The sequence below is a fragment of the Schistocerca piceifrons genome, chromosome 2, assembly GCF_021461385.2.
Source record: "Schistocerca piceifrons isolate TAMUIC-IGC-003096 chromosome 2, iqSchPice1.1, whole genome shotgun sequence".
NCBI lineage: Eukaryota > Metazoa > Arthropoda > Insecta > Orthoptera > Acrididae > Schistocerca > Schistocerca piceifrons.
In genome coordinates, this window is record NC_060139.1 from 613,134,696 (window position 1) to 613,155,895 (window position 21,200).

Here is a 21,200-nt window from a genome sequence, read left to right on the forward strand (position 1 = left end):
GCAATGCCTTCCTCTTTCCTACTCAGCCATCGATAAAATACCCTTCTCCATTATGAGCTCTTGCTTGTACCAAATATTCAGAAACCTGAAATTTGGAACTGACATTCTGTCGACCAAGTTGGCGACAAGAGTAACTGAATTTTTTCATGAATATTTGCATATTCAGTTTTAATTTTGTCCATGAGTTCATCACTGTGTTTAACACACATGAAACACTTAAATCACAGTATGAATGACTGTTGCTCAGCCATAATAAGTGTGTCCCTCATTGGTCAGTCCATTCACTTAATTCAGAGCCTTATTACATATATCTTGCAGATACTGTCCAAGAAAACACCGCCTACTTGAACGTTCCATACAGCTTCAGTCATGATACCAATATTTGTCATAAATAATTCACATAATTCTGTAATACCACCCATCCTAGTAAAGACCATGTAGCTGGGGACAATGTTTCATCCCAAGACTGTGAGCCTGGCCCTCCTCTCAGGGTGTAGCTAGGGAATGGATCATATGAAACAGCATTCAATTATCCTTCACCATTCGAAGAGAGGGTCAAATTTTTGCAGCTTGATACGCTTAATGTGCCAAGCATCTGCCCTGCTTCCACCCACTCCAATTAGGGGCTCTCCCCATGAGTGCCACCCAGCCACAACCACATGGCATGGTGGCCATTGTCAGGAGTTCCCATACTGTAGGATGACAAGCAACCACTCCTTGGCACAGGGAGGCAACAGCTCAGCCAGATGCATACATAACAGCCCCACCACAAGGACTGGCTACACATACTGATGACCCAGTGGGGTTGAGGGCATCTACAGAGCGGAAGGGGAATCCACGCCATAGATGCTATGAATTGAGTTCTTCCCTAAATGGCACGTACCGTTTGGCAAAGTGAAGTCTCAACTAAGTTGCAGTCAGGCTCCCTGTAGATCAAAACTACAACTGCCACCCAATCTGCAGCTCTTTGTGCTTGCAATCATCTTGCTGACATGCCAGTGTATTACCCCTCACCAGTCACTGAATATGGTCCAGGGAGCAATTTTTTATTGGAACCTCGTCCTGCAAACTGATTAACTCCAGGCTAATCTGGAGCGATGCAGTGTTCACTTTGACATGTACAGAAGGTTTACGAAAAACGCACTGATGCTAGTGCCTTTGTTCTGGCACTCAAGGGAGATAACCTCCCCCAAGGAGGTCAAGGTCATGTTACTGATGAAATGTGAAACCATATATCCCACCACCCACGAGGTGCTTAAAGTGCTTGAGTTTTGGGCATAAGGCTTCCCACAGTGTGGTGGAAGCTGTGTATGGTGACTTTACACCCACTCCATGAGGGAAGCCCCTGTTGTCCACCATCTGTGTTTAAATTGTCATGACTGCCACTCTCCACACTTGCCAGACTGCCCAGCTTACAAGAGAGAAGAGTCAAGAGGAAAAGTCCCTGAATCATGTCTTATGCTGAGGCTCGCCAATAAGACTTCAGGTGTAGAGTTCAACTGTTGCCTCTGTTATATACGCCCCGCTCATTCATCTTCCTTACTCAAGCCCAGTCCCCCTCTCCCCTCCCCCTTCCCTACAGTTCCCACGCCATCTCCTCCGTGTCACTTCCCTCTCCCAGCTGAAGTACCTCCCTTCTTCGGCACCCACCAGTGATAGGGCTCTCCCCTGGGAACCCTCTGAGGCCTGAAGTCTGCGGCCACAACTCAGTCAAGAGATGCACTATCTGTGTGCCCCAAGGTTACTCACTCTTTCGGTCCTGGATCTTGCAGAAGCCTGTCTATCATCATCCTTCCTTCCTCATCCGTAGATAGAGAAGAAAAGACATAAGTCCCAGGACAAAATGCCCCTCCCAATGCCGCTGAAGGTGCTATCTCCCCCCTCACAACCTGCATCTGACATTTGAGCCACACCATCCTCATCAGTGACATCACCTCCCCTCCCCTCAGCTTCTTTGTCTAACCTGGGCTCTCGTCACATGCTAATCCAGTGGAATTGCAGTGGATATTAGTCGCTTACCAGAAATAACACCTTGTCTCCTCTTATTCTGTGTTCTGTCTTGCTCTTCAAGAAATGCACATCCGTGATGACCACTCTCCAGTTTCGTGCTAATCAGGCAGTCTATCAGAACTGTGCCGGTGCAGGGATAGCATCTGAAAGGGTCTGCACTGTGGCTTGCACAGATGTCATTAGTGACTGGAACCCCCTTCATACTAATCTGGAAGTAATAGCGGTAAAAGTGTGAACAATCCCAGCAATCACCTTTTGCAATGTCTACCTCCGTCCAGATAGGCCACTTGCTTATCCCCTCAGGGGGCTCGCTACTCTTGGGTGAATTTGTACTTGGCTACCACAGGGCCCCAGCCTTTGCAGGATTTTTCACATTCTGTACTGCGTCTCTCTCCTCTTGCTATTCTTTCTCCCCTCACTTGGGGAACGTGTGTGGGATGTTATTGGGGATGTTCTGCATTGTCTGTCACTGACGTAAGAACAGTCCCATAACTGTTTTTCACTCCCTTTTCCTGTCTGTTTCCCTTCTCTCGTTCCTCTTTTCAGCATTTGAGGTTCCTCTTTTTCCAAGCATTTGAGGTTCCTCTTTTTCTTCCTCCCTGTATGCTCCTGAAGGCTGGCCCACATGTCTGACACATAACAGATGACTGGGTAACACTTAACTCCCAGCCCTGGGTTGACAGGTAGGGTTCACAAACAGATATGCGCTCTCAACATTTTTAACCGCCATCCTACTATGGCAAACTGCATTCATTATAAATAGTTGCATGCTAACTGGATTTCATTGACTAGTTCTTTTAACAGTTCCAACCCTTCCTCTGTCATGTTATCCAACCTCAGACTGCTCTCTGGGACCAAGATCTGTTCCCCAATTTCCAGCCTGATGTTAGCAGACTATATTGTGAAACCTACTGCTATCTGAAACACCTTGAGCCACCATTTTGTCGGAATCCGCATTGGGCAGGTTTTAAAAGACTGCGGGACTCCAGCCACCAGGCTAAACGGCAATTCACCATATGCTCCAAACCTTACATACACTACTCTTGAGAGAAATGGGGCGATAGCTATAGGGGAGATGTTTGTCCTTTCCAGGTTTCGGAACAGGAATGACGATAGCTTCCCGCCATCGTCTGGGAAAAGTACTGTCGGTCCAAATTCGATTATGAAGGCGAAGGAGGTAACGCAGACTATGGGTTGGTAAATGCAGCAACATTTGGACGTGGATACCATCCGGTCCTGGGGCAGAGGAGCGAGAAGAAGAGAGTGCCTGTTGGAGTTCCCGCATGGAGAAAGCAGTATTGTAGCTTTCGCGATTTTGAGAGGAGAAAGCAAGTGGTCGCACTTCCGCTGCACGTTTCTTCGGGAGAAATGCTGTAGGGTAATTTGAAGAGCTTGAAATCTCAGCAAAGTGTTGACCCAATGAGTTAGAAATTGCGACGGGGTCCACTAATGTATCATGCGCGACAGTGAGCCCAGAGACCGGGGAGAAACTAGGCGCGCCTGATAACCGTCGAAGCCGACTCCAAACTTCCGAGGAGGGAGTGAAGGTGTTAAATGAGCTAATAAAGAATTTCCAGCTTGCCTTCTTGCTACCATGGATGACGAGACGGCATCACGCACGGAACTGCTTATAGCGGATACAGTTGGCCAAAGTAGGATGGTGGCGGAAAACGCGAAGAGCACGTCGCCGCTCACGTATCGCGTCACGGCACGCCCCGTTCCACCAAGGAACTGGGGGGCGCCGGGGCAATTCTGAGGTGCGTGGTATTGAACGTTCCACAGCTGTAAGAATAACGTCGGTAACATGTGTGACCTCATCGTCGACGCTGGGAAAGTGACGGTCATCAAATGTCGCTAGGGACGAAAAAAAGTGTCCAATTGGCTTGGGCTAACTTCCAGCGTCGCGGGCGCATATATGGCAGTTGAGGCTGCAGTCTAAGGACACATGGAAAGTGGTCACTCGAGTGTGTATCGTCAAGGGCGAACCATTCGAAGTGCCAAGCTAGCGGAACAGTACCGACCGAAAGGTCCAAGTGAGAGTAATTTGTCGTGGAGGCAGACAAATGTAGGGACCCCAGTGTTGAGGCAAACTAGATCCCCTTGAAGACGTCTATCAATAGTGAGGCATGCGGACAAGGACACGGAGATCCTCAAAGCGGGTGGTGGGCATTGAAGTCCCCAACTAGCAAATAGGGGGACGGAAGCTGACCAAGAAGATGAAGGAGATCAGCTCTTGCCATTGGCGTGGATGATGGAATGTATACAGTACAAAGAGGTGTCCAGAAAGGGAAAGACGGACAGCGACAGCTTGGAAGGAAGTGTTTAAGGGGATTGGGTGATAATGGAGAGTATCATGGAGAAGAATCATAAGTCCATGTGCTGGAGTGCCTTCAACAGAAGGGACATCAAATTGGACTGATCGAAAATGGGGGAAAACAAAGCGATCGTGGGGACGCAGCTTTGTTTCCTGAAGACAGAAGATGACCGGCGAGTAAGACCACAAGAGGATCAACAATTCATCCCGATTGGCTCGAATGCCGCAGACATTCCAATGGATAATGGACACAGGGTGGACAGGAAAGGGAAGAATGTGACCAAGGTTGCTCTCAACTCAACGACTGCTCAGAGCTTGCGACCAACAGCGTGGAACGGCATTCAGTCGAAGGCAGAAGATCCTGATAAATAGGTTGTTCGGGAGCAGAACCTGCCACCAGTGATCGGCTGCCAGCAGTGCGCCTTGGTGACACAGAAGACTGCAGAGGGCGGTTACCACCAGGTGGTGCTGTAGATGAGACATGCCGTGGCGGAGAAAGAGGAACTGGGTTTCTTATTAGTCTTCTTGGAAACAGGACTGAGATGGAGGAGGAACCGATGGTTGTGAAGTTGGGGCACGTAAAAAATTTTCACGAGTAGGTTCTTTTTTTGGAAGTCAGAGTGTCTGAATTTGAGGCTCGAGATTTAGCAGAACCCGACGAAAGATGAGCCATAGAGTGAGCAGGTGAGAGTGGGGAGGTTGAGCGGGCGATCTTTGCACTGGCCGATCTGACGACTGTGGCACTAAAGGTGAGATCACAAGTCTGCGTGGCTGCCTCCTTTGTTGGCCGAGTAGAGGCAAGGACAGTGCTGTATTTACCTGTGTGAGGCACAGTGGCCTTTCGACAGGCGAATAACGTTCCAGCAGCAAAGGTAGACACTTTTTCCTTCACTCTGATTTCCTGAATGAGCCGTTAATCTTTAAAAATGGGGCAATCTCTAGAGGAAGCTGCGTGGTCACCCACACAGTTGATGCAATGAGGGGATGAAGGTGGACAAGCACTCTCATGGGCATCCTTGCCACACTTAACCATTTGGCCAGATTGTTTTTTTTTTGTGGGGTTTAAGGGCGCTCAACTACTGAGGTCATTAGTGCCCAGTCACTGTTGTTAGGGCACATGGAATCTAGTAAAACTCAAGGGGAGGGGAGGGACATCAGAAAGACCTGACAAAGATGCAGATAAAATAAGTAAAAAGGTTAGATGTCTTTGGACAAGCCAGTCAAAGTTATAAAACGCAGAACACGAGCAGCTGCTCGAGCGTCATCAGCTAAAATATCCGGTAAAGTAGATGGCAGGGACAGGGCAACACGAGATTGAGTAAAGCGGGGACACGACAATAAAACATGGCGCACTGTTAATGCCTGACCACTAGGGCACTGTGGGGCAGGGTCACCGGAGAGCATGTAGCGGTGGCTAAACCGGCAATGCCCAAACCACAACCTGGTCAGAAGGACCTCCTCTCGCCGAGATGGTCAGGAGGAGGTTGTCCAAGCAGTTGGGAGCGGTTTTACTGCCCGGAGCTTGTTTCCTTGGAGGGATGACCAAGCATCCCACCACAACGACACAAGCCTCTTACAAACATCCCCACGAACGTCATATGACAGGACAATGGGAGGCTGGCCGAGGCAGGAGGACTGCAGCCTTGGCTGCAGCATCCGCAGCCTCATTCCCAGGCACTCCTACATGTCCGGGAACCCACAGAAAGCTGACAGGAGAACCATTATCAGCGAAAGAATGGAGGGACTGCTGTATCCGTTGAACCAAGGGATGGACCGGATAGGGAGCTCCAAGGCTCTGAAGAGCACTGAGTGAGTCAGAGCAGAGTACATACAATGAATGGCGGTGGCGGCGAGCATACTGAACGGCCTGATGGAGAGCAAAAAGCTCGGCCGTCAAGCTGGAACATTGGTCGAGGAGCCGGTATTTAAAGGTGGCGGCCCCAACAAAGGCACAGCCGACACCATCGTCAGTTTTGGAGCCATCGGTGTAAATAAAGGTGTGACCGGCAAGTCGAGCACGAAGTTCGACAAACTGTGAGCAATACACTGCAGCCGGAGTACCCTCCTTCGGGAGTGAGCTGAGGTCAAGATAAATATGAACCGGAGCCTGGAGCCAAGGTGGTGTCGGGCTCTCACCCTCTCTGAAGGTGGTAGGGAGGGCAAAATCCAATTGTCGAAGCAGGCAACGGAAGCGGACACCAGGGAGGCAGCAGGGCAGACACATACAACCCGTACTGACGGTAGAGAGAATCGGTGAAGAAGGACTGGTAAGAGGGGTGGTCGGGCATAGACAACAGCCGGCAGGCATACAGACACAGCAGTACGTCGCACCGGTAGGTCAATGGTAATTCGGCAGCTTCAGCATAAAGACTCAACAGGACTAGTGTAGAAGGCTCCGGTTGCAAGACGTAACCCCCGATGGTGGATGGAGTTGAGACGGCGTAAGAGGGATGGCCGAGCAGACGAGTAGACGAAGCTCCCATAATCAAGCTTCGATCGGCCTATGGACTGATACAAGCGAAGCAGGACAGTGTGATCCGCTCCCCAAGATGAACCACTAAGAACTCTGAGGACATTAAGGGAACGTGTACAACGGGCCGCCAAATAAGAGACATGCGGAGACCAACACAGTTTCCTGTCCAACGTGAGCCCTAGAAACTTAGTTGTTTCCACGAATGGGACAACAACGGGACCGAGCTGTAAAGATGGCGGAAGGAACGCTTTATATCACCAAAAGTTGATACAAAGTGTCTTCTCTTTAGAGAACCGGAAGCCATTTGCCACGCTCCATGAGTAGAGGCTGTCTAGACAATGCTGAAGACAGCGCTCCAGGAGGCATGTTCTCTGGGCACTGCAGTAGATCGCGAAGTCATCGACAAAGAGAGAGCCTGAGACATTAGGTGGAATGCAATCCATAATTGGATTGATCGCAATGGCAAAAAGGGCTACACTCAAGACGAAGCCCTGAGGCACTCCGTTCTGCTGGAGGAAGACGTCGGACAAGGGGGGGGAAGGGTGGCCCCTGGGGAGGAGGATTTGGAAGGGAGGGATTTGGGAGGCGGAGGCAGAGACTCCGGATGGGAGGACAGGATAGCGGTGAGGATACCGCGGAAGGAGTGGACACAACTGAGGCAAACGAAGTGGTCAACGGCACGGGATGGAGGCGGTCATACTTCTTCCTGGCCTCAGAATAAGAGAGCCGATCCAAAGTTTTGAGTTCTTGTATCTTCTTCCTCTGATATGCGGGGCAGTCTGAGGATCTAGGCGAGTGGATGCCAGGACAATTAACGCACCGAGGTGGTGGGGTGCATGTATGTTCCTCACGAAGAGGACGGCCACAATCGCCACAAAGGGGCTCAGCCTCACACGGTGACGACATGTGCCCAAAGCGCAAACACCTAAAACAGCGCATAGGAGGCGGGACGTAAGGTTGCAGGTCGCACCGGTAGCACATCACCTTTACCTTCTCCGGGAGAACGTCCCCCTCGAAGGATGAAGGCCCCGGTGTCGATGCGACGGTCTTTGGAGCCGCGCTGGACTCACCAGACGAAATGCACGCCTCGGCGCTCCAGGTTGGCCCTGAGCTCCTCAGATTGCAGCAGGTCACGATGAAAAATAACCCCCTGCGTCCTATTTAGTGCCAGATGTGGGACAATGGGATGTCCCCTAGGCGGTCGCACGCCTGGAGCGCCGCCGACTGTGTGGCGGAGGTGGTCTTTGTAAGAACGGACCCCGAACGCATCTTACTGAGAGCCTCGATTTCACTGAAGATGTCCTCAATGTGCTGAACAAAGAACATGGGCTTGGAGGTGGCGAACGTCCCCCCCATCGGTTCGAGAACAGACCAAATAGCAGGGGAAGTACTTCGCCCCAAGCCGGCGGGCCTGTCCCTCCTCGCAGGGAGTGGCTAAGGGGGAAAGGGCAGGAGAACCAGAACTAGAAACAGTACCTTTCCTTTTGAAAGACTCGGCCGCAGAGCAACCTGATACATGTTGACGTTTCATCTGCGAAACGTCCACCCCAATACCACCCACTCCGACCAGGGGCTCTCCCCACAGGCGCCACCCAGCCTCAGCAAGGGCCACCTGGCAGGATGACCGTTGCCGGCAGTCCTGATGCCCCAAGGAGACAGGCATCTACTCCTTGGCCGACGTGGGGAGGGTGCAGCTCAGGTATCGGCAGTACGATCCCTGTGTTGTCAGGGGGCTACAACCTAGAGGGTACATGATGACCCCACCACAACGGGCTGGCTACCGTGCTGGATTTCTGGTGCCATGGAAAGTCCATCATGATCGTAGGTGCAGATGGGGATGCACTATGGGCATAACTTGTACAACCCATCAAGCGTTTAGCCCCAATGTGAGGAATAGTGGGTATGGTTACAACGCCGGTACAATGCTGAGTGCCAAGGTCTTAGTGCACTGAGGACCAGTGGTACACCACGTAAGGCGTCCTTCCCCAAAAGGCTCGTACTTCTGTAGAATTTTGAAAAATGGAGGTCAAACCCCAAAGGGGACCATCACATGGAAGGCCGAAACGGTTGAAACTCTTTAGTCGCCTCTTACGACAGGCAGGAATACCTCGGGCCTATTCTTACCCCGGACCCGCAGGGGGGGATAATGGGGGGAAAAGGTTTCACCCCAAGCCGACGGGCCTGACCCTCCTCCCAGGAGGTAGCCATGGAACGGAAGGCCAGAAGGGCAGGAGTAGCAGCACTAGAAGAGTCAGTTCCACACAGAGACAGCTGCAGAAGAACAGCCAGAGTTCTGGATCTGTGAGTTTCATTTGCATAGTGTCCGCCCTGATACCACCCACCCCTATCAGGGGCTCTCCCCACAGGCGCCACCCAGTCACACCAAGAGCCGTATGGCACGGCGGCCACTGCCGGGAGTTCCGATGCTCCAGGACGACAAGCAACCACTCCTAAGCTTAAGTGAAGAGGTCACAGCTCAGTTATCAGAAGTGTGATCCCTGTGTGTTCAGGGGGCTCAACCAAAAGGGTACATAGTGACCCTACCACATGGGCTGGGTATTGATTTGGCTACGCATCCTAGCATCAGACAATGACGTGAAAGAAAAGGTGGAATGGACTAGGAGGGCACATGTCGGACACTAGGTAAGCTGCTCTTCCTCACATGGCTCTCACTACGGAATAGACATTTAGTAATGGAGGTCCAACCCTAAATAGGGACCAGGGAATGCCAAAAGGATTAGGTGATTACACAACAAAACCAAATTGCAAAGTCAACGGAACCAGGAGGATTGTGGGGCCAACTTAAAGACACCAAAGAGGGAGACGAGAGGGTGAACGGGAAGAAGCAAGGAGAGGAAAGGAGGGGGAAGGGCAAGGAAATGCAGCCCTGGAAAGAAGGAACGCTGCAATAGCTTGGGACCCCGTGCTTGCCGCAACTATGCATTTAGTGTCCTACCAGTGACAAAAACGTAAAAGTTTTTACCTTCTAAACTCAGCAATCACAGCAATTCTGTGCCTTTTAGGTTTTAAGTAACAAAAACTATGACCCATGACAGAGCTGTTAATTTGCACATGATCATTCATAGATGTTAAGAGAAATTGTGTCCCACCTTTGAGTTTTTTTGAATGTTACTACAATTCAAACATTTAACAGTTATTAGTTATGCTGGTTGGTATACTAAGTGCTTGATGGTTTAAACTAAATAAAAAATTAATTCAGGAAATGGGGAAGATTACGACAGCAGAGCATATGAGAAAAATTCCAGAAAAGTTGAAGAAAGATGCCAGCAAGTACAATGCCCATAACAAAAAAGAAACAGGAAAATATGAAGATGAGGGGATCCTCCAGTGAAAAATCTTTATTGAAAGATAAGAAGAAAAAAGCGGAAAGAATAAGAAAGAGCAGACAAACTAAAATCTGTATCGACTACAGATCAGCTTCCCAGTTAGGATCTTATAAATGTCCTCAGCCCTCGGCAAAGCTGTATTTTGCTTAAACAAGGTGCTTCCTTCAAGCCTATATATAAACCAGCAATAATAAAGTTTTTAAGTGAAAGCTTACCTAAAAAGGCAGTAAAGCAGATTTTCTCAGAAGAAAACATCATCTGAACTTGCAGGTGACAATCTGATCAAAATACAAAACTTTTTCACAAATGATGAAATCAATGTAGCATCTGCTATAAAGGATTGGAAGTCTATTGTAGACAAATGCCACATGACTGACAGTTAAGGAAGCAGTTTTGCTTTTTAAGTAAGAGAATCCTGATATTGTTATAAAGCTTTCAAAATTTTACAAGCTGTGGCCTGAAACTACTGTTATAACTTCTCAAATGCTTCACAATACATGCGTGTGCAAATATCACGCTAACTTCAACTTCATCGTTAAAGCCATTCACAGAAAAATAAGTACACATGACAAGTGACTGCAAGAAGTGCATCACAAATCTGCACACACTATCTGATATAAAGTGTTTTATGCGACATAATATGATTTAGACAGTGAACCAAACTTAAGTCACTAAACAGATTAGTGCTAGTGGAAGTTAAGTTATCCCTGAACTTCCGTTTCAACTAAGATCAAACAGCACTTCTTAGAAGGATACAATCTGTAGCTTTCAAGACAAAGCATCCGTTAGTGATGAAGGTACATTGCAAACAGATTTTGCAGAAAACTATGCAGCATTGACACAATGTGAGAAAAGTGCTCACTGGAATCATACACAAATTACAGTGGTCACTGACTGCTTGGTTGAAAACAAGACTACAGTCATTTGCAGTTGTGAGCAATGAACAGTGCCATCACAAGTACTCACTTTGTGCTTCTTTGAAGTGGCTAGTAAGTAAACTGAAACAAGAGCTTCCAAAACTGATCTTCACTGGAATTTTTTCTGACAGTTGCACAGATCAATTTCTGAACAAATTCACCATTTCTAACCTCTGCTACACAATGCAAGACACTGTAGTGTCTAGAGAATGGCTTTTCTTTACAAGATCACAAGGGAAAGGTGCAGTGGATGGCATAGTAACTGTAACTAAAAGGGCAGTTTGGAACAAAGTTACAGAAGCCATCAATGCACAGGAATTTTTGGATTATGCCAAATCAGTTTCTGAAATTAAGCTTTCCTTTACTGTAAGAGATATTTATCAAAACAGATCTTCTGGACGGACACTGGAAATGTGTTAACATGATAGATACTTGCAGCAAGCATTACTTCAATGCTTACATTACCTGCACTCTAATATGTGGGAAAAGGTTTCTAAAATCAGATTAAGAGAAAGTGCAGGTTTTTCGACATTCACCAACCAGAAATTCTCTTTTCTACAGAGATCTGAGATGAGTGATGAATCACATCCTGATGACTTTACTAAATCCCCAAGCAGTTACCAGTTCAGAACAAATTGGAAAAATCATGCCAGGAACATTTTAGTGGAATTTCAAACTGCTAGAAAGAAATCCGAGTAAAAATATGCTGTGTTCGCATAGAAGTGTTTAAGACAATAGGGAAATACAGATTATGTGTACGAGATCTGTACGGAACTTGGCAAAGGTATTCAAAGTTGACAAGAAGGATGTATCCTACATAAGAGTTTGAACAAGTTCTTGCTGTTCTTCCAAATCGAGGCACCTTGTTAGGGACACCTTACAAGTTTTCAAGCAATTTAGATATTTTTGAAAATGTGTGAGAAGTCAACTGTCCATTTTTCTAAGTGGTACATTTTTCAAGAGAAATAATGAAGTACTCAATACTTTAAAGTAGCACTGTACTGAAATTTATGTTAGTTATAAGCAAATTTGGAAACAGCATTTAAGGAAATGGAGGCCGAGGACCAAGCTGACTTCTGTGCAAAGAGATCAACTATAGATCATATTCTGTTTGCAACAAATAATTGGAAAGAAAAAAGTTAGAAATCAGTCCCTTCATTTAGTATTTGTAGACAGAATGTACAAACATGCGGGATCTCAGTAAACGATATGTATTCATTACAATTTGTTGATCTGGTTATAATAGAGGGAAACATTCCACGTAGGAAAAATATATCTAAAAACAAAGATGATGTGACTTACCAAATTAAAGTGCTGGCAGGTCGACAGACACACAAACAAACAAACACAAACATACACACAAAATTCAAGCTTTCGCATCAAACTGTTGCCTCATCAGGAAAGAGGGAAGGAGAGGGAAAGACGAAAGGATGTGGTATTTAAGGGGTAAGGAGTCATTCCAATCCCGGGAGCGGAAAGACTTACCTTAGGGGGAAAAAGGGACAGATAACTATGCAAAAATAAAGTAAAATTTTCAGTTGAGGGAAGACTTGAACCAAGGATCTCTCGTTCAGCAGCTGCTCATGCTACCAAGGGACCACGGCGCTTCTAAGCACACTTCGTCCATGATGTTGCTTATGTGGCCCATGGACTACTCAGTTTGTATATTTTGCTTATTTTTTCACAGTTCTACACAACTTCTTCCTGTTTTCTCAATTGATCTGTGTTCAGTTTTTCAAGGCCTATCCACTGTGCCAACTTATAACTAAATCTGAGGGGGGGTGCGATGGGGAGGTTCCCTTGTAAGAAACGGTCTTTCATAGTTCACTTTGGCCACAGCTTTCTACTTCTAGTTCCCAGGAACAGGAAACTGTCAGTCTCATTCCAGCCTCGGGCCTGTTCCCATCAGTGTGTCTCCCTTGGCCAGAGTCTTCATCCTTCACAAGGACGCTCACTGCAGTTCCACTGCCGGTTGCTTGTAGTTAGTTCAATATCGAGTTGTTCGTTTTGTTGCCTGTGCACACCCATTCTAGATCTGTTTCAAACCTTTTTGAATCTTTGACTTCTGGTTCTTTTCATATTCTATTCAGCTTCCATTAATGGTAAATAAAATGTATCTTATAATTAAGTAAATTACATGATATATACTACATCTTCTCAGGTAAAAGGACATATCTGCTTACTTCACTGTTTCAATAAACAGCAGAAGACATAAAAAGGCAAGCTTTTTTGATATTACACATGCAAAGGAAGACTGCGCAGCACACACGAGTAGCCATTTTCCGTCTTTTTGATCCAAGGTAAAACAGCAAGTTCATTGTTATGGAACGCAGACCATTTTACAACAGAATGGAACCCACACTCTGCAATCTAGTGTGTGGTGGCAGATTTTTTTTATAGAGAATGATAATTTCTACAATATTATTTCAGTGGTACAGGGTGCCACACAAAAATTGACCCCGAGTATCGGACTCGGCACTGTCGCCCACTAGTCATCACCTATTTCTTCGAAGTAGCTGTTTGCATTAGCTTATTTGTTAATTCTTTACGGACCAATTACATGTTTACCTATTCTGCTCGTAGCAGTCTGTACTCTGGACTGGTTTTTCGTGTGCCACCTTAGTCTTATTTCACTGCGATGAGCCATGTAACACTACAGTTGGCTAAACATGAGGTTTTGCAGAATCATGAAAATTTCTACAAGTGTGTGAGAATTCTGTAATGGATAAAAGCTCTGTACTCCAGGGGGAGGCCAAGTGCCCCTCTTGGCACCTTCCATCTTCACTGACCTACACTACTAATTTTCAATTTTTCATAAGAACCATATACCATGCACAAATGAAGAGTGAATGAGTAAAAATTAACTATTAAAAAAAAAAAGAACTAGTTCCTAAAGAAGAACAAGTTTGTCCATCTATGACCAACTAATTTTGGCACAAGATGAAGATAGTATATTACAGTGAAATTAACGGAGTATAAAAAAATGGGGCCTTCCAACAAAAATAAAACAAAATAAATTTTAATAGAGAGAAATCAAGATTTAACACTGGATATAGGGATGGAACTATTAAACACTCCGAAGAGTACAAATATCTCCAAGTCATTGTCACAAGATGGAAAACAAGAGAAGAAAACTCAAGAATAAAAGGTGGGAATTTTGCTATTGGAACAGTAAATCATTTTATGGGATGAAGAGATTAGAGAAGAAACACAAAGAAAAACTTCAACACAATTACCACATGAATTACAGCATATGGACAGTTACATCGCAAATAGTAAAAAGGTTGATTGCAACATAGATGGACTTTTGGAGGCAGCATGCAGGGATATAAAGACAAGAAAGAATCAAAATGAAGTCATCAGAAAGAAAATAGGCATTACAAATTCAGCTGCAGATTTTATAGAAGAAAAACAACTTATGGTATGGATGTCAAAGGAGAGATTACCACAGAATTATTGAGTGGCAGCCACCAGGAAGAAAGAGGCTGCTGACCACATGGATTCAAGGAATTCATACCTCTATCAGAAGAAATAGTGAATAAAATTTCTTGAGAGGTAGACAAAAATGGAGAATGAAAATTAATTTCATGATTAATCTTGGGGTACCAGATAATGTTCAACATTTCATTGTTAAAATGGATAATAAAATAATACAAGCAAATTAATTTTAAATTAAAATACAGGTTCTATTTCACCAAAGTCCCACCTGTGACAATTCTTCAACTACAAAATCTATAAGTATTAATAATATATTTATTGATATGTCATGCAGAGAACTACTTTGTTAGTGTGGATTCAATATTTTCAAAAGAAAATAATTCACAGGTTTCTTGTAAAATTTTGGTGAATAATGTTATGTCCATTTCCTGTCTGACCTGTGACAGTTTTAAAGATGATTAGCAACCAACTTTGTAAACTTCTGACATTCAGAATTAAAAATAAGGAAATATAACTGTCAGTATGACAACCAATCTATTTCTATTTATACTTTTTGTTGTATTAGCTTTTGACTGTTCAAAAACAGTAGTGCAGCTGTCCTACCTGTGACAATGAAATTGCCCCTCTTCTGAACTACTTGCCCACTTGACTGATATATATTTTAACAGTAAATTAAACTATCTGCTCCACTTTAACTGCATTATATGGTCCCATTCCCTTTAACAGGGAAATGTCCTATTGTTTCTTTCCCTGTCTCTTAACAGTATTCTATATCTATTTTATTTTACACTGAGCTGTCAATCTCACGACAAGATATGCATTCTCCTGGATTTTTATAATGTTCCATAAAATGTTACTGTGTTGTTTATAATATGAAAGTACTTATTAATCACTACTTGTTCTGGCTATTTTCTTCAAGTCCTTCATTATGACATGTGATCCAAGATTTTTAATGACTTGCCATTATTAAATTTAATTATTTTTTAGGAAAACAGTGGTACAATGTTAATATTGTTTTAAGTTGGCACCACTTTTTCAATTTGTGTTAACTTCCATTTTATGGGCACTTGTTTATTCTCTGTGTGCATTGTCATATGACTGAACTTTACACTTCAATATCTAACCCAACTGTACTAACAAAATTATCAAGCTTCATTTATGGGGCCTAATTACAGGTTATGGGGCCAGGTGCGTAAGTATTTTTCAGGTAATGGCACAGCTTCTTGGTATTGTGATCAAGAGCAACTTTGACATTAGCATGATGCTACGGAACAATCTAAGCACCAGTACTTCAAGCTGTTTGGAGGGGTCAATTGGGCAATGTGGAAATTCCAAATGGAAGTGATAGAGGAAAAGCATTTTTAGATTATGTCAATGCCACAGCTTCTGAAGGAGACCCAATTGTTTCATTTCCATCTCCTGAATGATGAAATGATGAGGACAACACAAACACACAGCCCCTGGGCAGACACCATCCTCGATCTGGCCAGGGACCCTGTGATCCAGGGGCACCAACATTAACCACTAGACCATGAGCTGCAGACAAGAATGCTGAGGAAAGAATGGCTGGAAAAGGATGCAAAGGAAATGCACATCTTGGGTGCAGCTGGTCATTCAATGATTTCACAAATGCCCAAACATTTCTGGGCTGAAACAGTTAACATGGTAGCTTGTATGTTAAATGGAACTGGTCCACATCCTGCCAGAGGCAAAATTCCTTTCTGAAACCTTTTATGGCACTGACTTATCCCGAGAAGATTTGAAAATATTTAGTGTGTGCGCATGCACTTTTATGCGAAGAAAAGAGGTTGAAACAAATGCAAAAACAAGACAGCTTTATTTATGGATTATGATAATGATTGAAAAGGACACACAATGTATATACAATACATAAACATTGAGGTAATGGGATGTTTTCTTGCACGCAGCAATATCTGAATGGCAAAAGAAAAACGTGTTCCTGTAATAGAATCATATTTGTTGTGGTGAAAAGAACAAACCTAAAATTTCAGAACCAGAGGGGGCAGAAAACTAGAAATAAGGACCAAGTTCATGAAAGAAAATACAAGTCAGCTTGAAGTAAAACAAGAAGTCAGTGAAGACAAAAATAGTTCTTTTGAAGACAGAGAAAAATAGATACTGATGGGAGGCCATAAAACCAGACTTAGGTGGAATGTGAAACATCCACATTACTAAGATGCTTACAAGTTGGACCTGCTGAGAAGCACTGAATGATGACCCCAGCACTTACACTGAAGTGATGTCTTTTAGTGAAGTTGAAAATTTAAAACATGACATAGGAAGATAGCTGCAAGCCCTGGAAGAAAATAAAACATTGGATTACACATGTGATTGGAATGTTATTGACACAAAGTGGTTTTTTAGGTGAAAGATAAAAAAGATAATGTTTCTTATAAAGCTCATCTTTTAGTTAAAGGTTTCCAACAAAGCCACTTATTAAGAAATATATAGTCCAGTAGTAAAATTAAACTGAGTGAGACTTTTGTAATGGGAATAGTTTCCCATTTTTCAGTTGGATGTTTGTAGTTCTTTTCTCCGTGGAGAAAATCTGACCACACAGTGATCCAATAAATTGAAATGTGAAACTATTTTGATTGAACTTTTAATAAACCAAGATTATTTTTCCATCAAATATCTTCCTAAGTATATTTAGTCACTGTGAGGCACAGTTCTCTACTGCACTTCGCAAATTAATTTTGGTTTTATATCCAAACAACACACAAATGCCCACCCTACACATTTAATAAAGCATTTAAGACAAAATCATAGTAATACCTACAAACTCAAGTAATTAATTTATCTAAGAAACCTTTTCATTCACCAATCTGAAGTACTTCCAAGTCAATTTGAATAATCTCTTAAACATAAGCAATCGTAAACGTACACACACTAAAATAGATTTATTAACCCTAGAAGGAAATATATTTCCTCTGGCCTCTTCTGAATCTAGCACAGAGTTAAGTCTACCCCTACAAAAACCTATCTAAAATGAATTTTTTTAAATCTTTTACACATGCCTAATATAAAATAGAGGTCAATTCCAAAACCACAACAGACCAACTTGTGGTCCTCTTTGGAGAAGTGTAGCCTTTTCACAATTCAAGACTTCCACACAATATTTGCAACATGCTTTCAATTAGGCCTACAAGAAAGTGCCTATGATAAGCTATATTATATCAAGTACAAAAATACTTAATTTTTGCCGGGATAATTGACTCCCAAACCATATTATTGTCACCATATAGTATTGGGGCACTTAAGGAAGATGTCAATTATATTTTTGTTTCAAAAACAACAATTTAGAAAACTTATGTTAAATTACACATTTATACACAGCTCTGGGGATTGAAGACACCTGTAGAAATCTTGCATAAAGCAAAAGAATGGAGAGTGTGTGGAAGCAGTATGTAATCTTCAGGGTTGTGATTACTTGTCCTACAAACACTACAGGTACCAGGTACTTAAGATTATAAACTTTAGAACTATACATTCTACACAAGCCAGATTAACAGGTCCAAAACAAATTAAGCAAAAATATAACGCCCACATAAAGACAATATATTAACTTCACTATATGACTTCAACACTACAAAGTTCTGAATGACTACAAAGTTTTAGTCCTTATTCTTTTATCATAAAAAGGTTACTGACCCTGAAAAAGCAAGCTCCATATCTAAAATGATTATTTTTCTGGATTAGATCTACGTTACGAATCGGAAATAAGGCAAGCGAGTAAGTTGGCAAAGAAATAGCATACTGCGAACTATTCTCTCTTGAGCCACTCGCATTTAATTGTGTGCGGTTCTGTTCCGGATTATTCGCGGCGTATCGTGTAAATTTGCCAATGAAGACTGTCTTGCACTTAAGTCTCAGACTGTGCCGCTAAATTTCTGAGACATTTAACAATTATAGCAAGTCACCGAGTACGTCAATGAGAGCAATGAATATTATGTATTACAAAACATTTAACACTCAATTACAACCTATAAGTGAACTGCGAGTACAGTGTAACTCCCATGGGCATTATTAGGAAGAAGTGCAGCCTAGATTTCTAAGAACGAATAAATGAGCAATTCCCATATTAACCTAGACCAAATACTTTAATTTTATTAATTCCTTCAGTTATACTAACGTACAGGACGCCAATTACAAAAGCTTAAAGGCATTTATCACCGCCGTAATAGTTAGAATTGGTCAGCATGCACCAAATGACGGTTTAGAAGTAAGCTAGTGTTACTAGTCAGAATTTCTGCCAGTGGAAATTGTTAGCTTTGGCTCACACAAACAGGGTGTTTGTATTTCATGGCTGCTTTTAACTAGCCACCTCAACAGTAATATTCAAAATGTAACAAAATACTACCCTTCCTTTATATTTGAATTAATACTTTCTAATAAATTTTAACATTTACAGGCAAAAGATTGCTATCTCAAACATAAACAAACTTCAACAGGTCCCTTTAAAAACCGCCATACATATCACTTACAGATGGTATACGCACGAATAATACGATGGAGAAGTCCGGATAGAAGCTATTCCCAGCGGTATTTCTGTTTTCCGCGGCACTGCAGCACAGAGCTAATTAGAAGTGGTATATAGAAATACTACTTCAGGAATACTCAATCTGCAACTATGCAGATTCTGAACAGTTTTCGAAATTCTGATGACTGTTACGATCACATGCGATTGGTTGAACCTTCAAGGAAGGAACCAATGAAAGCCTTTAAATTCATTGTAGTGCGCTCTACCGGCGCTCTCAGATTCGTGTTCGATGTTATTTTGTTTTCGAAAAACTTTCCGTGTCTGATCAGAAAATTAAGAAAAGGATGAAATATAATGCTTTGCAGTTGTAAATTTATGTTTATTCCTGTGAGATAAAATAAATATATCTGTCTGAAATTTTCCAGAGTACCTTAAATACATTTGAAATGTTCAGAAAAAAAGTGCTTGCAACATCCACCTAATATCTTTGGAGTTTGTAAATGCACGTGGATATTGTCAACAACAGCTGATCGAAGCTGAAACTTAGTAAATATTCCAAGTAACAGGTACAAAGCCCACTGACAATAAAGACAGACGAGAAAAAAATGATCCACGGACAATCTTTTATCGTCAAACTCAATTCGTCGAGGAACTGTTTCCTTCACTTTTCAGCTTACTGGTTACGATTATTAAATGCCAGTAAGGCAGCGGTAAGTAGACGGCTTTTCTTTGATGATATTATATGATACGCAGCGCAATAGTAGAGACATTCAGTATATAGATTCATAATACAAGTAAACTTGATAAATAGCAATTCTGCCTTGTGAGCTTACAAAACCTGGTCCGCTTAGTCAGGAAACTGGAGAAAAAGAAATGAATTAGGTTCCCTTGGAATCCGTTTATAGGAACTATGGAGAAACCGTTAATAAATGCAATATTTACTAAGTACAAGACTGTAAGATCGGCTAAAGTGACGTGTTGGACCCCGGAAGAGCTCACAGAAAGGATCAGAAGCTTCCCTTAAAAAAAACTTATTACGTCAAGGTAGAACTGTACAGACGTTCCGGGTGAAAGTGTCATTTCAACAGTAACTGTGTACTATAACAGTGATGCCGACAAGCTACATCTCAAGATATTACTCGGGACTGCCCAGGTTATTTGTTTCAACCATGAGTACTGAGAACCAGGAACGACCATCCCACTCACATCAGGCATTAACGAAGAGGGGAACTGGCAGTGGATTGCAGTCCCATCAAGCCACTGTGTTGTACGCTACCTGAGGTGTGGAAGACTGCAGCAAATAACAGATCTGGTACATTGTGGCTTTGATACAATAAAAGTGCAAGTGAAAGACAACCTCCTAGCTGTTGCTGTGGTCTTCATCTACATCTGTAATCTGCAAACCACTGTGAGGTGTGCGGTAGAGAGATGCCCCATTGTACCAGTTTTTTAGGGTTCTTGTCATACCATTCACCTATGGAGCGCAGGAAGGATGATTGTTTGAATGCCTCTGTGTGTGCAGTAATTATTTTAATCTTATCTTCGTGATCCCTGTGTGAGCGATATGTAGGGAGCTGTAGTATATTCCTAGAGTGATTGTTTAAAGCCGGTTCATGAAACTTTGTTAATAGTCTTTCCTGGTCTAGTTCAATAGTCTTCCAGTTCAGTTCCTTTTAATTTTTCTGTGACGCTCTCCCATGTACTAAACAAACCTGTGACAATTCATGCTGCCCTTCTCTGTGTAGTTAAATATCCCTTGTTACTCTTATCTGATATGGGTCCCACACACATGAGCAATATTGTGGAACTAGTGGCATGAGTGATTTTTAAGCGGTTTCCTATGTAGACTGATTGCAGTTCCCTAGTATTATACCAATAAACCAAAGTCTACCACCTGCTTAACCCATAACAGAACCTATGTGATCATTCCATTTCATATCCCTATGAAGTGTTACACCCTCTACTTCTATGAATTGGCTGATTCCAACAGTGACTCATTGATATCATATTATGGTTGTTGGGTACTATGTTTTTTTCATTTTTTGAAGTGCAAATTTGTACATTTCTGAACATTTAAAGCAAGTTGCCAATCTTATCAAGATCTGACTGAATATTTATGCAGCTTCTTTCAGTTAGTCCTCCATTATAGATAACTGCATCATCTGCAAAGAGCTTGATTGTATTATTAATATTGTCTGCA

The 21,200-nt window shown here is 43.2% G+C and overlaps 2 protein-coding genes across 4 annotated transcripts in view; one reads left to right on the forward strand and one right to left on the reverse strand.

Moving 5' to 3' along the window:
• The window catches only part of LOC124776374 (G2/mitotic-specific cyclin-B3), an 82,409-nt gene extending 63,201 nt beyond the window's left edge, over positions 1-19,208 (reverse strand). For 2 of the 3 annotated variants that reach the window (XM_047251335.1, XM_047251338.1), the window contains exon 1: positions 19,005-19,208. The gene's annotated coding sequence lies outside the window, so the exon portion shown is untranslated. The remainder of the gene's footprint in view (positions 1-19,004) is intronic. The other variant, XM_047251336.1, reaches the window with a different exon arrangement.
• Positions 19,209-19,501: 293 nt separating this feature from the next.
• LOC124776403 (peroxisome biogenesis factor 1) overlaps positions 19,502-21,200 on the forward strand; it is a 388,232-nt gene continuing 386,533 nt past the window's right edge. Inside the window, 1 exon segment of the mRNA XM_047251383.1 lies at positions 19,502-19,710. The gene's annotated coding sequence lies outside the window, so the exon portion shown is untranslated.